We start from the raw sequence: 14,799 nt of genomic DNA on the forward strand, positions 1-14,799 counted from the left end.
CAGCTGCCTGTGCTGGAGCCACAGCTCAGCTCCCTCAGAGCACTGCCACCCACAGCCCACGGCTGCAGCTATTTCTGTCCCACCCTGGAGGAGCCCGAGCTGCTGACACAAGAGCCAAACTTCTGAAAAATGTCGAGAAAAGCTGCTCAGGCTCAAGCCCCATCAGGTGCTGGCCTTTGGCAGAGGCACACAGAGGAGTTTGCATCTCCCCACGCTGCTGCCATCCACCAAAGGGCTCTCATCAGCCCCCTCCCTGCCCTGCAGCCCCCCATGGGTGCCCCCCAACACCCAGGGGGGACCCTCCACCCTCCAGCCAGGGGAAACACTGACTCTGCAGTTACAGGGCATTGGAAAATCACCTTTTCCATCTCTCCTACTCTGTTTGTGCATTTTACAACAGAGCTGTGCAGATCAGGAGGGTTTTCCTCTGTCTCCTGCAGCAGGGACAGAACCAATTTTTAAGTTGTGAATACCCCAAAAGTATTTTATTTTCTCCTCACTACTGAACAGAAAAAAGGAAGAGTCATAGAATCACAGAATGGGTTGGGAGGTCTTTAAAGCTCATCCAGTGCCACCCTGCCATGGCAGGGACACCTCCCACTGTCCCAGGTGCTCCCAGCCCATCCAGCCTGGCCTTGGGCACTGCCAGGGATCCAGGGGCAGCCACAGCTGCTCTGGGCACCCTGTGCCAGGGCTGCCCACCCTCACAATAAAGATTTGTTTCCTAACATCTGATCCAAACCTCTCTTTGTGAGTTTGAACTGCTGACGTGGCTCAGGTGCAGAGTTCTGCTGCTCCCTGAGCAGAGCTGGAGGAGCTGGGGCAGAGGATTTGGCTGCAAAGGCTCAGACTCCTCCACAACAGCTGAAATTTCCTTCATCTCCCCAGGCAGGGGTTAAAGAGCTGACCCAAGGGATGCTCCCACACAGACACACACCTGTGGAACCCTCTGCAGCATCCCTTCCAGAGGAAATTGTCCTTCCATGCTGTGGCACCTCCTCAACCCTCTGGGTGGGAGCTGAACATCACTCAGCCCAACCCCCAGTTGTAATTCAGCTCTCCCAGCCCCAAAACATTTGAGAAACGTCAAGAAATGTCCACTGTAGACTGAATTTGTGAAGTTTAGTTTAGCCACACTCCAACTACATATTTTTCCCGTGGAAAAATGACTCATCAGGGGCAAAATATCTATTTTTAAGTCAAGTTCAGCCTCTCTGCAAAATATCCTCAGTTCAAGGCAGGACCTGAGAGGGCAGGTGGTTGCTATGCAACTCCTGAGAGAGGACAGCAAGTGAGAAAGGTGTTTTCACAGAATTAGGATCTTTATAAAGTTGAGCCAGTCCCATAAAGCAATATTTGCACTGTTTCTATTTAATAATTATAAAAATCTGGCAAATAAACCCAAATAACAAAGGGATGATGTTTGTTAGAGCAGACAAGCCAGGATGTTTAACTAGGAAAATTCTGTCTTTATGGAGAAAATATCTATATTTTCACAAGATAAGAACTGTGCTTTTCTAAAGGAAAAAATACTAAAAGGCCAAGAGGAGTTTCTTGCCAAGTTGGAACACTCTGCAATCCCACTCCCAGCACAGGGCAGCCCTCGCTGCTCACTCTCCATCAGCCAGAGAATCACAGGCAGCTGCTGCTGAGAATCAGAAATAACTCAGCAGGATCTGGGAGAGAGAAGAGGAAAAAAAATTAAAAATTAAAGAAAAAATAAAGGAAAAAAATAAGAAAAATAAGGAGAAAAAATAAGGAAGAAACAAGAAAGAAAGAAACAAGAAAGAAAGAAAGAAACAAGAAAGAAAGAAAGAAACAAGAAAGAAAGAAAGAAACAAGAAAGAAAGAAAGAAACAAGAAAGAAAGAAAGAAACAAGAAAGAAAGAAAGAAACAAGAAAGAAAGAAAGAAACAAGAAAGAAACAAGAGACAAACAGGAAAGAAACAAACAGGAAAGAAACAAACAGGAAAGAAACAAACAGGAAAGAAACAAACAGGAAAGAAACAAACAGGAAAGAAACAGGAAAGAAAAAATAAGGAAAAAAAAAAGAAAAAAGAGAGAAAAATGAAAGAAAAATATAAGAAAGAAAAATATAAGAAAGAAAAATATAAGAAAGAAAAATATAAGAAAGAAAAAAATAAGAAAGAAAAAAATAAGAAAGAAAAAAATAAGAAAGAAAAAAATAAGAAAGAAAAAATAAGAAAGAAAAAATAAGAAAGAAAAAATAAGAAAGAAAAAAATAAGAAAGAAAAAAATAAGAAAGAAAAAAAATAAGAAAGAACACAAAATAAGAAAGAAAACAAAATAAGAAAATCTGGCTAGTGAGATGAAGCTAAGCTCCCCAAATACTGCAGAAGCACTCACTGCCCATGAATGTTCCCCAGCTTTGCTCCAGCTCTCAAACACTGCTCTGAATTCAGGCTGCCCTGCAGCACACGGTGTTTCCGTGCACATCGCTGTCAGTTCAGGGTCAAATCCATATTTACTCATCGTGGGCATTTCTGTGGGATCTCTACAGCCAGTCCAAGCTCTTGGATCACTTTTCTTCCTCCCTGCCATGAATCAGAGCTATCTCTCCTGTCCTCTCAGGCACAACGTGGCAGCTGGAGACGTGACACTCACCAGAAGGAATTCAGCCTCATTTGGGGTCTGGCTGACCCACATTTTTCACATCCTGAAGCAACATAACCCATCCCCTCAAGAAAAACCATCAGAAAAAGTGAAAATAATTCCAGCTACAGATTTTAGCTCTTCAAGAAGCATCCCAAATATCAATCCTAGTGCCAGACTGAATAGATCTGTGATGGGCAGTGAGAAGGGGTTCATGGGGTGGAAAATGGCTCAAAAGAGGCAGAAAGCTTTGGTGTGATCACTTCAGAAGTGATGCTCCTGAAGCGGGAGGGTGCTCCAGGCAGGGCTGATGCAGAGGAGTTTAACCCCAGCTCCAGCTGGGAAGGAGAGGCTGGCTGGTTTTTAACCATCCTCCAGGGCAGCCCAAGCGCTTTAATCCTTCCTATCCCTGTCCATTCCCCGTGATGGGGCAGCTCAAAAGCCCCAGCCCGGCCCCATCCAAGCCTGGAGCTCTTCTCCAGCCCTGAACAATTCCAGCCCTATTGTATTTGTGGGGTGCCCTCGTGGCAGGAAGGAATGATGAATGTGACTCCATGTTCTTAAAGGCTAATTTATTATTTTATGATACTATATTAGATTAAAGAATACTATACTAAAGAATACAGAAAGGATACTTACTAAAAAGATAATAATGAAACTCTAAAAAGATAATAATGAAACTCGTGACCCTCTCCAGAGTCCCAACACAGCTTGGCCATTAAGTCAAAACAACTCACAGCAGAAACCCAATGAAACAATCACCTGTGGATAAACAAGCTCCAAACACATTCCACAGGAGCAAAACACAGGAGAAGCAAATGAGATAAGAATTGTTTTCCTTTTTCTCTGAGGCTTCTCAGCTTCCCAGGAGAAAAATCCTGGGCAAAGGGATTTTTTCAGAGAATGTGAATGCCACACAGCCCTTTGCCAGCTTCCTCCTCCAACACAAAGGGAGGCAGAGGCTGGAAGGAGCCAGGCTGGCACACAAAGCCCCTCTGGGCACAATTGTGTCCCTTATCAGGGTTTTCCCCCACAGCTCCCGTAAGGAGATGCCAGAAATAGCAGCTGTGCTTTAAATCAGGGCAAATGTCTGAAATCACCAACCCTGGAGGTGCACATCACCAGCAGCAGGGACAGCAGGCCTCAGGCCCGAGAGACAATTTGAAGACTCAGATTCCCAGGGAATTTGGGCACCTCCCAGTCCAGTCCAGAGGGGATTGCTGGGTTTTGGTCCCTGAACAACGAGGCCAAGTGGCCTCTTCTTATTTAATGATGGTGGCTGTAACCTTTTGTGCCAGACACTGGAGACACACCCTCTGCTCCAGAGCCTGCCATAAACAAGGATTTGGAACTGAAATGCATTTTTCCAAGACAGGGAGGAGGCGAGGAAAAGAATAGGACAAAGAATTAGTTAGGAATGGGAACACAGAGACGTGGTTCCTTTCTTTTGTCCAGTGTTTGCCCTGAGTTCCCAGCAGAATAAGCCACCAATTCCCAGCTCAGGACACAAGGCTGTGGCTCCTTTCTGCTGTCCCTGGAAGCATGAGCAGTGCTGGGGAATATTCTCCATGCAGAATGCAAAAGCAGCCAACCCACAGATCTCAGCATCAGCATCCACACTTGGCAGCAGCAGAGGAAACCACCACATGCAATTATGGCAGGTAATCTTATTTGCAAGTTGGAAATAATTTGTCTTGGGGTGGAAGATGGGCACCACAACCACTTACCCAGCAAACCACAAACAGCAAGGGACAGTGCAGGGAGGGAAGGGAGGGTATAATGATCTTATTTCTGTTCAGCAAACCATACCACTCACTAATATTCCCACATATTTCAGGATGTCAGTGCAAGGGAGCTCCACTTTTTTTTTTCCTTGTCAGAGGAGAAAACAGAGAGGAAAGCAAGACAACTCAATCCAGCCTGGAACAGAGCTCTGATAGCTGCTCCCAGATGGGTTCCCAAACCTCCCAACAGGATGCTGTTGTGCATTATCAGCAAGGCACAACTTTCCATGTACATTAATGAGAAACACTGCTGTGCTACCAATTTGTCTGGCTTGGTCTTGGCAGAATTTCTAGGCTGGAAATCCCATAGTTCACATAACTGGTCTGTTCACCCCGCTGCTTAATCTGTCTTCACTTGAGGAGATGAACTCCACATATAAACATGCAATGCTGGAAATAAACAGCCCCCAGGCCCGGGGATGACAAGAATTAAGCACTGCTCTGTCCATGTGTGCGTGTGTGGGGCTGGGAAGGAGTCTCTTGTTTCCTGGTTATTCTAAAATTCTAAATTGTAAATGCAAAGTTCTCCAAAGCTCAGGCTGGGCTGCAGCCTCAGAGATGAGCCCTGAGCAGAGAGGGGCTGACAGGATCCTGTTGTGGTAGGCAGGCTAGCAGATATTTCGCTCTCTCTGAACCAAAATTTGGGGGAAAACACATAAACCCAAGTGATTTCTGGTACAGGGGCCTCAGGAGGCTGTGTTGGCTGCTGGGGTGAGGGGTGAGCATCCTGTGGGAGGGAGACACATCCTCCTCCTGTGTCCCAAATCTCTTTGGCCCTCAGAAAACACATCCCCCACAGCATTTCCCCACACAAGGGGCCCAGGCTGTTTCTTATAATGAAATTACAACAGGGAGGATCATGTTTTCCTGCTTATTCTTAACAGAATTTGTGAACTTAATGAAAAAAATCTCTGATTCCTCAAGATTGTTCTCACGCTGTTTTCAGTTGGTGGTTTAATCCTCTCGATGTTAACAGTGGCTTCTGCCAAAAAAAGGTCAGAAATTATCAATGGAGGGGGAAATGAAACTAAACAAAACAACAACAGAAAGCCTGTTAAAACCTTCAGAGTGGGGAGGGAATTCCCAGAGGCATCGCTGAGCAAAATCCCCTGGCCTGGCAGGAAGTGCAGTGGCTGAGGGATGCTGTGTGTGCCAGCAGCAGCCCTGGGCTGTGCAGGAGCAGGGACAGAGCACACCGTGTGCCTGTGGCAGCCACAACTCCCTGCACATCTCTGTTGGGAGAAGTTCGAGCCCAGGAAATAAGAAATGATGCAGGGAAATGCGTGGCTCGAGCCCCCCGTGGCCAAAGCTCTGCCACGTCCCCTCCAGTTCACTGTAGCTCAGGGCAGAGGGGCCTTTGAGGCTCACCCACATCTCACTTTTCTCCTGAATAAACACTCGGAAGGGAAATGAAAGGAAGGGGAAACTACAAAGTGACTATTTTAAAACCCCCGTGCTTTGAAGGAGAGGTTATCACAGGCAGCATCCACTCCAGCAGCACCACTCCTGGGAGAAAAGGAGTGGGTAGAAAACACTGATCTCCAGCTGATTGCTATTCTGGGGAACACAGAACACACAAGGAAAAGAGGAAAAAACTTCAAAATGTGCCTGGGTGGGCAAGCCAAGCTTTCAAATTCCCAGCCTAGCCCGTGTCACTGCATGTTGCATTTCGCTGCTCTGAGTCTCTCTGGCTGTGCCCAGATAACAAAATCCCCCCAGAGAGATGAATGGGGTGGCAGATATTGTGTTTGTCCTGCAGCCCAGCTCATCCCCCAGTGCACAGCACGTTCTGTGCCTTCCCCAGCGGCTCCAAACAGCCTCCAACCAAACAGGAGGATAAAGAGAAGCCAGGGAGATGACAGAGTGAATAAATTAGGCACACGTGGCCTCCTGTATTCGTCTCCCTGTCTCTTCCTGCGAGGAGCAGGAGCTGTGCTGGTACCCAAGCCCAGCCCCACTGCAGGGAGGAGGATGCTTGGAGCAGGTGCCTGCAGGCTCTGGGAGAGCCATGGGAGGAAGGCAGAGAGAAGAGTGCCCTGAATCTCTCTCCAAAAGCCAGACAGACACTCCCAGGGTGTCACTGCAGCCTCGGCTGAGCCACTTTTGTGAGCACACAGCCAAAAATCCGAGTGCCAGCTCTGTCTCTGAGCCCTCCCAGTGGAAGGAGCTGTGCCCCCTGTGCCCTGTCCCCCATGGAAACCACTGCTAGGGACAGGAAAGCTGCAAGAATGAGCTCTGGAGAATGTCCCCGTGGGCAGGTGCTCCTAGAACAAGGACTTTCAAAGAGGTGTGGTGGGTCTCAGCTGTGCTGGAAGCAGCCAAGGTGAGGGAGGTTTGTGGAGGTCACTGGCAGTCAGAAGGAAATGTCCACAAATTAGAGTTGGGCATACAGAATCATAACTCATAAAAATCACAGAATCCCAGGATCACTGAAGTGGGAAAAGACCTCCCAGAGCACTGAGTCCCAGCTGTGCCCATCCCCACCCTGTCCCCAGCCCAGAGCCCCAGTGCCACCTCCAGCCCTTCCTGGGACACTCCAGGGATGGGGATCCAACCCTCCCTGGGCAGTTCCAGTGCCTGAGCACCCTTTCCATGGGGAAATTCCTGCTGTGCCCACCCTGAGCCTGCCCTGGCCCAGCCTGAGGCCGTTCCCTCTGCTCCTGTCCCTGTCCCTGGAGCACAGCCAGACCCCCTGGCTGTCCCCTCCTGGCAGGAGCTGTGCAGAGCCACAAGGGCCCCCTGAGCCTCCTTTGCTCCAGGCTGAGCCCCTTCCCAGCTCCCTCAGGGATTCTCCAGCCCCTTGCCAGCTCCATTCCCTGCCCTGGACACGCTCCAGCCCCTCAGTGAGAGACTGCAAGGAGATGGATACAAGGATTTCATGAGCTGAAGGACACTTTTGCTGGTGATTCAGGAGCTGATGGGAGCTCTCGGCTAAGGAATGCAGCGTTTTTCTCCCAGAATTTGAGCATTCTTAACAGAATTTACTGTCCCAAATTCAAAAGGCATTTGTTCTATGCTCTTCTGCAGATAGGAGCCTACAAAAGAGCTCCAGAAAGGGCATGGGTTTTCTTGATCTTTGAACAGTCAGGGAAGAAAGTTTGACTGCTTCACAAATCACATTTTGATGGCCTGGAAAGCAGAGAATTTCAGAAACCACACATCCACCTCCTTTCACACAGCACATGACAAGGCACTGGACCAATGCTTGTTTGTCTCTTGTACAATTACTATGCCTCAACACACAACTCAGTATAACCATGAAAATTCAGAGCCCCAAACCAACAAACCACAGCTCTGCCACGTTCTCTCCAGGTTTTTTACCATGTCCATCCCCTGGAAGCCAAATGTTCTCTCCAGGTTTTTTACCGTGTCCATCCCATGGAAGCCAATAAGGCTCTGAGAATTGCTGATACCAATCACAATCCATTCATTACCAAGAGGCTCCAAAAGCCTTCACCAAAACACAAATGCAATAACGGGAATCTGGAGATGACAGAGCAAAGAAAAGGGCCAGGAGTGGCCTCCTCTGTTCATCTGATCTGGCCAGCACCACAGGAAACCTCTCCTGCTCCTAATAAAACATGAATTTGCTGGCACATTGCAGAGACAAGCTGGGCTTGGTTTGTTTAAACTCTACACATAAAGACAAGGCCTAAACATCAGCAATTTTCTTGCCAGAGCGTGCTGGAGAAGTCGAAGATCAAGTAGCTGGGCCCAGAGGCCAGAGCCTGACAAAATGCACCTCATTTCCTAGGAGGCACACTCAGCTTAAGGAGCTGGCTTTAGATCAGGAAGCATCTGCTTAAGTCAGACCTTTCCACAACTTGCAGCCTGGCCAGAGCCCCGAGCAGGGGAGGCAGCCCAGGCTTTCTGCAGGAGCCAAAAATCAAATTCTCCAACCTCAGCAGCCCAGCCACTGGGGGAAAGTGGAGTTTATGCCCTGAGGAGTGATAGTACTTCCAAAGGAAATCTAGAAATAAAGCAACCCAAAGCAGCAGTCACGTTGCCAGCTCGTGTAAGCCGAGCTCAGTCACTTGAGGTGCATCAGCCCAGCAGGAGGATTTAATTCAGATCCATTACTCAGCTCTGGGTGCAGCCTGTCCTATCTGGAACATAAACAGTGACTTGTGCAGTCTGTCTGGCTCCTTGCAGCACATCTGAGTGCTCTGCGAGTGCTGCTTTACCCCACTTTTTACCAGAGGAGACGGCATCAGCTGCTTTAGCAGCACACAGGCCCACTGCAAATGGAAGAAGCTGTAAAAGTGGGAGAAATTACACAGCTTTTCCCTCTCCAGATTCAAAAAAAACCCCCCTAAAATATGTCCAGAACACCAAGGCCTTACAGTTACCCTAAGAAAAGCTGCCAGGGGTTGGAAGTGCTGTTCTGTACTTGTTATCTGGCTGTTCTGTACCTTCCAGAAGAGATTGCACATAGTCCCAGAACAACAGATAACCATGCCAGCCACCTGGATGTGCTAATTACAGAAGTTTGGGGCAGATCTGGCATTCCTACCTTGCAAGGTGCTGCACTTCCCCCTCTGTGCTTCGTTCCTCAGCGACATCGTGCCGTACATGCCCAGACCCTTCCCCAGCTGCTGTCACAGAAGCCAAGAAATCCCCCAGCACACCCAAATCCACTCTCCAAGGAGAAACTGGGACTCAGGGAGCAGGTCCTGGCTCTGGTTTCAGCTCTGGGACACTGAAGCACCTTCCCAGGGGCTGAGCAGGGAGTGCTCCTGCCTTCCCATCTCGGTGCCAGGCTGGAACCCAACCCCAGGAGCAGGAACAGCATCAAAGCCGGGACAGAGCTGCAGGGCCTGGCTGCCAGATGGGCTCAGGGGGATTGATTTCTGCTGTGCCAGGTGGCTGAGGGTGCAGAACCCCAGACAGGACACTGCTGAGCAGATCTCTTCATCAATTATGCACACAGGTACAGCGTTAGTGTAGCTTGACCCACCCATGGGCTTATTCCTTCTCCATCTCATTAACTCCAGCTGAAGGTCTGCTGATGGCTAATTCACATCCCTGAGGCCCCTCCTCTGAGCAACTTCTCAGCTGTTTATCTGAAAGCATTTGGTGAGTACAGTGAGGTTTAGAGGAGCAGAATTTCCATTTCACAAGCAGGGAAATGGAGACACCTTTTTTCTACAAGCAGCTCTCACCAGTTCCCAAAACCCCACAGAGCCAGGATCAGGGAATCACCATCAGCCCCCTGACCCTGCTCAGGGGATGCCACATCAGCAGGCAGGAGCAGAGGAGCCACCTGTGAGCCACAGAGCAGTTCTGGGATGAATCTGCTTTAAACCACACCACAGGAGAGAATTCATCCCCACACTCTGCCAGCTTGTAGGAAATAGGAGATGCAGATGTTCCTCGGAGTGAGAGAAGGTGTGACACAGCAGCCTTGGAAAGGAAGGTTTCCTCAGTACAGTGGTTTTCCTCCCAAGGCTGTTTTTCCTCCCAGAATTTCATACTGGACCCAGTATTTGATACTGGACCCCAACATTTCATACTGGACCCCAACATTTCATACTAGCAGCATCCACCCTTTTGTTGAGGGTGATGGCCAGGAGCCCAGTGAGGAGCTTTTGGTGGCTTTGGGGACCAGGGACAGCAGAGACATCTCCCAGTTACCCCAAGGATCTTGGGCTGAAGTGACTGAACTCTCATTGGAGCTGTCAGGGAAGAAGAAGCTTTAATTCCATTTCCCAGTACAAACACAGATCCTCCACAGAGGAGAGGTTGGCAACACCCACCAGAGCATTTCAGCTGCAAGGAGAATTCCCTGCAGCTTTTCCATCAGGCCATTAAGAAACTTCCTATTCCGATCACTGAACAAATAGATGCTATTTCTGCAATGACTGTGCTAAGAGTAACAATATTTTTCCTTTTTAAACACAAACCAACTTTCCAGCTGGACTTAGAGACATTCCTGAAGAACCAGACTTCAGACAGCCTCAGAGGGACTGGATCCAATCCCGGATCCAATCCCAGTTCCCTCTGACCTGAGACAGTTCACCTCACTTGCTGCTGCTCACAGCAAGGCCTTACAGGTCTCAGCAGCGCTGGGAAGGTAAATTATCCAAGGATTGTGTGTTTGGAAAGATATCTAAACATCAATTGTTAAGCACAAGATAATTTTGACACCAGCTTTTAAGAACAGTTTTAGATGTTGGTGAAAAAAACTCTGAGAAAATGTTGGGGATGTTAAGGAAAATCTTAATTAAGACACTTAAAAGCATAACTCATTTTTTTTCTCTAATTAACACGGACATATGTACCAGGCAGAGGAGCAGCAAGGCAATGAAACTAAAAAGGGAGAGCAACAAGAACAGGTAAAAAAATCCCAAAGGGAAAAAAAAGGGAAAAAAAACCCCAAAACCACCTAATCCAGAGGTGGCTGCAATGTTCCAGAAACACTGGGAGTGTCTGCCTCATATTCTTGTCTGGGAGCAAGTCCTGCTGCTGCTGCTTTGCTCAGAGATTGGTATTGATTTCAGCAGCTCAGCAAAGCCCTGGACAGTGGCAGCTCTTTGCTGCTCAAGTGCTGCACTTTGATAAATGAGCGTCCTGCAGAAATCAGCTCCAAGTGGGCAAAAACCTGCATGTCCCCCAAAATGAGCATCATAATTAATGACTGGGCTGCTTGGGCTGCAGGCTCAGAGGTTTTGCTGCTCTTCAGGCTGGAAGAAGTGGCTCTGCTGCTCTGGATGCACTCCAACACCCCATAAAACCTCTGCTAGAAACCCCAACAACCACTCCCACTGTTCTCCAGCCCTTATTCCCATAACAGGAATTACAGAGATGTCACAGCTGAAGTGTGGCAGGTTCACCAAATTAAAGAAAATGGAAATCTGTGTGTTTTTCTGCTCTAATCCCAGCATTTCACAACCCTGGCAAAGCCTCCTTCCCTCTCCCTCCACCTGCCCAACAAACCACCAGCCAGGCTTTTCACCCTCTCTTAATTCTCCGATTTCCTCAGTCCCACCCTGTCACTCCTGTGCCACCTTCCCCCGTGGGACTGAGGCACCAATCCAGGCCAGAATTCTGCAGCAATCTGTAATTAACTGCAAGCACTGTGACAGAGGCTGCATTTGGGCTGATCAGACACACACAAACACAAACACACTCTGCAAATCAGGGTTCCAAACCGCTGCCCCTGTCAGCGCTGCCTGCTCCTCAGCACACCAGAGCCAGGAGCAGAACACGGATTTGAAATTAGCCTCTGAAGCAGGCTGTGGCTCTGAACAGCCTGGAGTGATTTCTCTAGAAGGGCTTTTCACTTTCCAAGTGTGAACCACTGCTGCTGGAGCAGAATGAAACCCCTTAGAGCTGGCTCAGAGGCAGGGTCCTCTCCAGAGCACCAAGCACCCACAGGTAAAGACATCATCCCTGTAGAGGCAGCACAGGCAGGTGGGGCAGGTGTTGGAGCCCTGGATGCTGAGAATTTTAAACTTTCTGTGCTGAAAGGCACAGATCCACACGAGAACACTGCATCTGACCTGAGGCTGTGGAGAAGGCTTCCAAAATTGATTAATAGCGCTGGGATTGTGGGTGTGTGGTTGGTTAGAAATGTGTAATGTCACAGGCTGGGAAGCTTAGAGTTTGGGGTTTTGGAATATAGAAATAAATGTGAAGCAAGATGGAGGTTTTAGGGTGGAGGCTGGTTCTTCTCCTTCTTCCTCCTTCTCCATGGGTTTGGGTGGTATTTTGTAATTGGACAGAAAAGTTCACGTTATGGGCTTGGAGTGATCAGTTATTGAGTTAAAAGGAAAAATAATTTAGGTGTCATTTCTTAATTGAATAGATTAACCTTAAAAGACCTTGCAACAAGAGACAGTTGGCCATTTTGTGCCTTGCTAATGAAAGGCTGCAGAACTCACTGCTGTGAGGCTGTAACACTGATAACAAACAAACACCTGAGTCTGAACCATCATCTCAAGTGCCTTCAGTCCCAACCCTGACCGAGGCAGAAAAAGGAGGCAGAGAACCCACAAGCACTGAGTGTGCCTGCCTCTGATTCTCCTGCTACTACACAGCACAAAACTTAATTAAAAATGTAGCACCAAAAAAAAAAAAAATTAAGTAGTTTAGCTACTGTAATCCCATTTATTTTCAAGATTTAGATACTTTGGAGAGAAATATTCTGGTGTCTATTAACACTTAACCACCAGGTAAAGAAATAAATGAAAGCCTTGTCATAAAATGACTTCTAAGAGCTCCAAAGCTGGTGAATGATCCAAGGGAAGAACTCCTTTGAAAAAGCCTCCTCTGGCCTCACAGTCTTGGATTAAAACCTCGTCCAAATAATATCACTATCAGGACAGAAGGATGCTTTTATCTGTAGCCAACCTCCATATCAATAGATACAGTGCTCAGGGAGTTATGCCAAGGCTAGTTAGTAACTTATTTATGGTTTTCATCTCACACAGCTTCCAAGTGCTCCACAAAAGCCTTTAAGAGCTACCAGCATTAGCATTCTGGGCAAGAAATGCACTTGCAAGGGACACACATTCCCAAATTCCCATCCTAAGGAACGAGCAGATCCAGACAGCAAACGAAAAAATGGCCAAGTAAAATAAAAGTATTCATTTCTCTCATGTGTGCTAGACAACCTTACCATGAAACCCTTGAGATTAATTAGCTGCAGTTGCTAATAATTTATAACCACTCAGAGAAAGTTACGAGACCTCACATGCCTAACACTTGCATGCAAAAAAACCCAAAAAAAATTAGGAAAATGTCCAACTCCTGTGGCTTCAGAATTATTTTGGAGAAGCACAACTGCCCAAAGGTGCTGCTGGCTGATGACCCAGCTGGACAAAACACGCTGTCATGGAGATCCAGGTGAAAAATCACATTTATTCAGCAATTATTTATAGAATTATGGGCTGGAAAGGATCTTAAAGATCACTTAGTTTCAAATCCCTGCTGTGGGCAGGGACACCTTCCACTCTCTCAGGGGCCAGGGCCTCCCCAGCCACACAGGGAATTATTTCTTCCATATATCCAAGCTAAATTTCCCTTCTTTCAGTTTGTACCCATTCCTGGTTTGTTTTAAACAGGATGAGTATTTAGTTGAGGGGGAAACTGCACTGAACTTAGTGAGGTCTCATCCTTTTCAGTGCATATTTCATGGATGAAATTTTCTTTTCTAAATGCCAAGGATGAGACTTGGAAGAATTATCTCAGGAATTAAGGGGTCTGGGTCTCACATACAGGTAAGAGGCAGAGCTGTAACTTGGACATCCATGGATCAGCAACTCCAAACAACTCATGGATATGATGATGGATTGGGTCTCAGGAGAGGTGGTATTGAGGTAGGAAAACCAGCTGGGTGCTCCAGCTCCCCTTTTCACTGATGCCAAAACCCTGTCAGCCCTGACGGGAGCTGATCCTGAATTAAACAGCACAGGGCAGCCCAGCCCTGCTGCAGCCCTGTCATCCTGCCCAGCCTGGGATAAACAGAAATGTGCTGCAAGAAAAACACCTCTGCAAAAACTCCTGCTGCACTGGAGCCTCTTTTGTTTGAAGATCTGAGGGTGCCACGTTTCAGACATCACGAAGAGCTACAAAACTGAGCAATTCTAGGGGAAGAGGAGGGAGGGAGAGGCATTATCCCACATCGCACAGAGAGAGAACAATGTCACAAGAATTTAAGGGCATCACCTCGAGGCTGAGCTGCACCTTTCCCCAAGCACTCAAAGTCTGCACCTTTGTGAATGGATCAAAACTGGATGCAAAACTCATTGCAAAGAGCATCCTCAGGATTAACCAAGCTTCTCCTCTTCCTCTGCCTCAGGAAGAGCTGAGCATTTGGAATATCATTCCTTACACAATGATGTTTAGTGGCTAGAGCAGGATTTATTAACAGATGAAACCTTTCTAAACCAACCCCACCCCTTCTCACTCCTGGGAAATAACAAAAAAAAAAAAAAAAAAAAAAAAAAAAAAAAAAAAAAGGAGATGGGGAAAGAAAAGGAGACAAAGGCAAAAGGAATGGAGGTGCAGGAGGGCTGAAAGGAAACAACCATTTCACAGAGCTCACATCAGAGCAGAAAGCCGAGCTGCAGGGAGGACAAAAAGCAGATCTGAAAAGCCATCAGAGCCTTTTCATGACAGTGACCGTCTGTCCCCGGGTCTCTTCCTCAGCCTCTGCCTTTCCCCGGGGAATGCAGGAACTCAGCTCAGCCTGCAGAGCAATTGCAAGGGGCTTTGGGGTTATTTTTAAGATAGAGTCATTATGGCCCTTGTGACTCACTGGCCTGAAATGATGGAAGTATGTTTGATCTGCACAGACACAGGCAGCCAAATACTTTTTTTTTTTTTAAGGGATCCTGAGGGGGAAAAAACTATTTCCCAGAAGATGACAAGACGAAAAGAAGATGGTTCATTGGAGCAG

Source organism: Passer domesticus, chromosome 13 (genome assembly GCF_036417665.1).
Source record: "Passer domesticus isolate bPasDom1 chromosome 13, bPasDom1.hap1, whole genome shotgun sequence".
Classification (NCBI taxonomy): Eukaryota; Metazoa; Chordata; class Aves; order Passeriformes; family Passeridae; genus Passer; species Passer domesticus.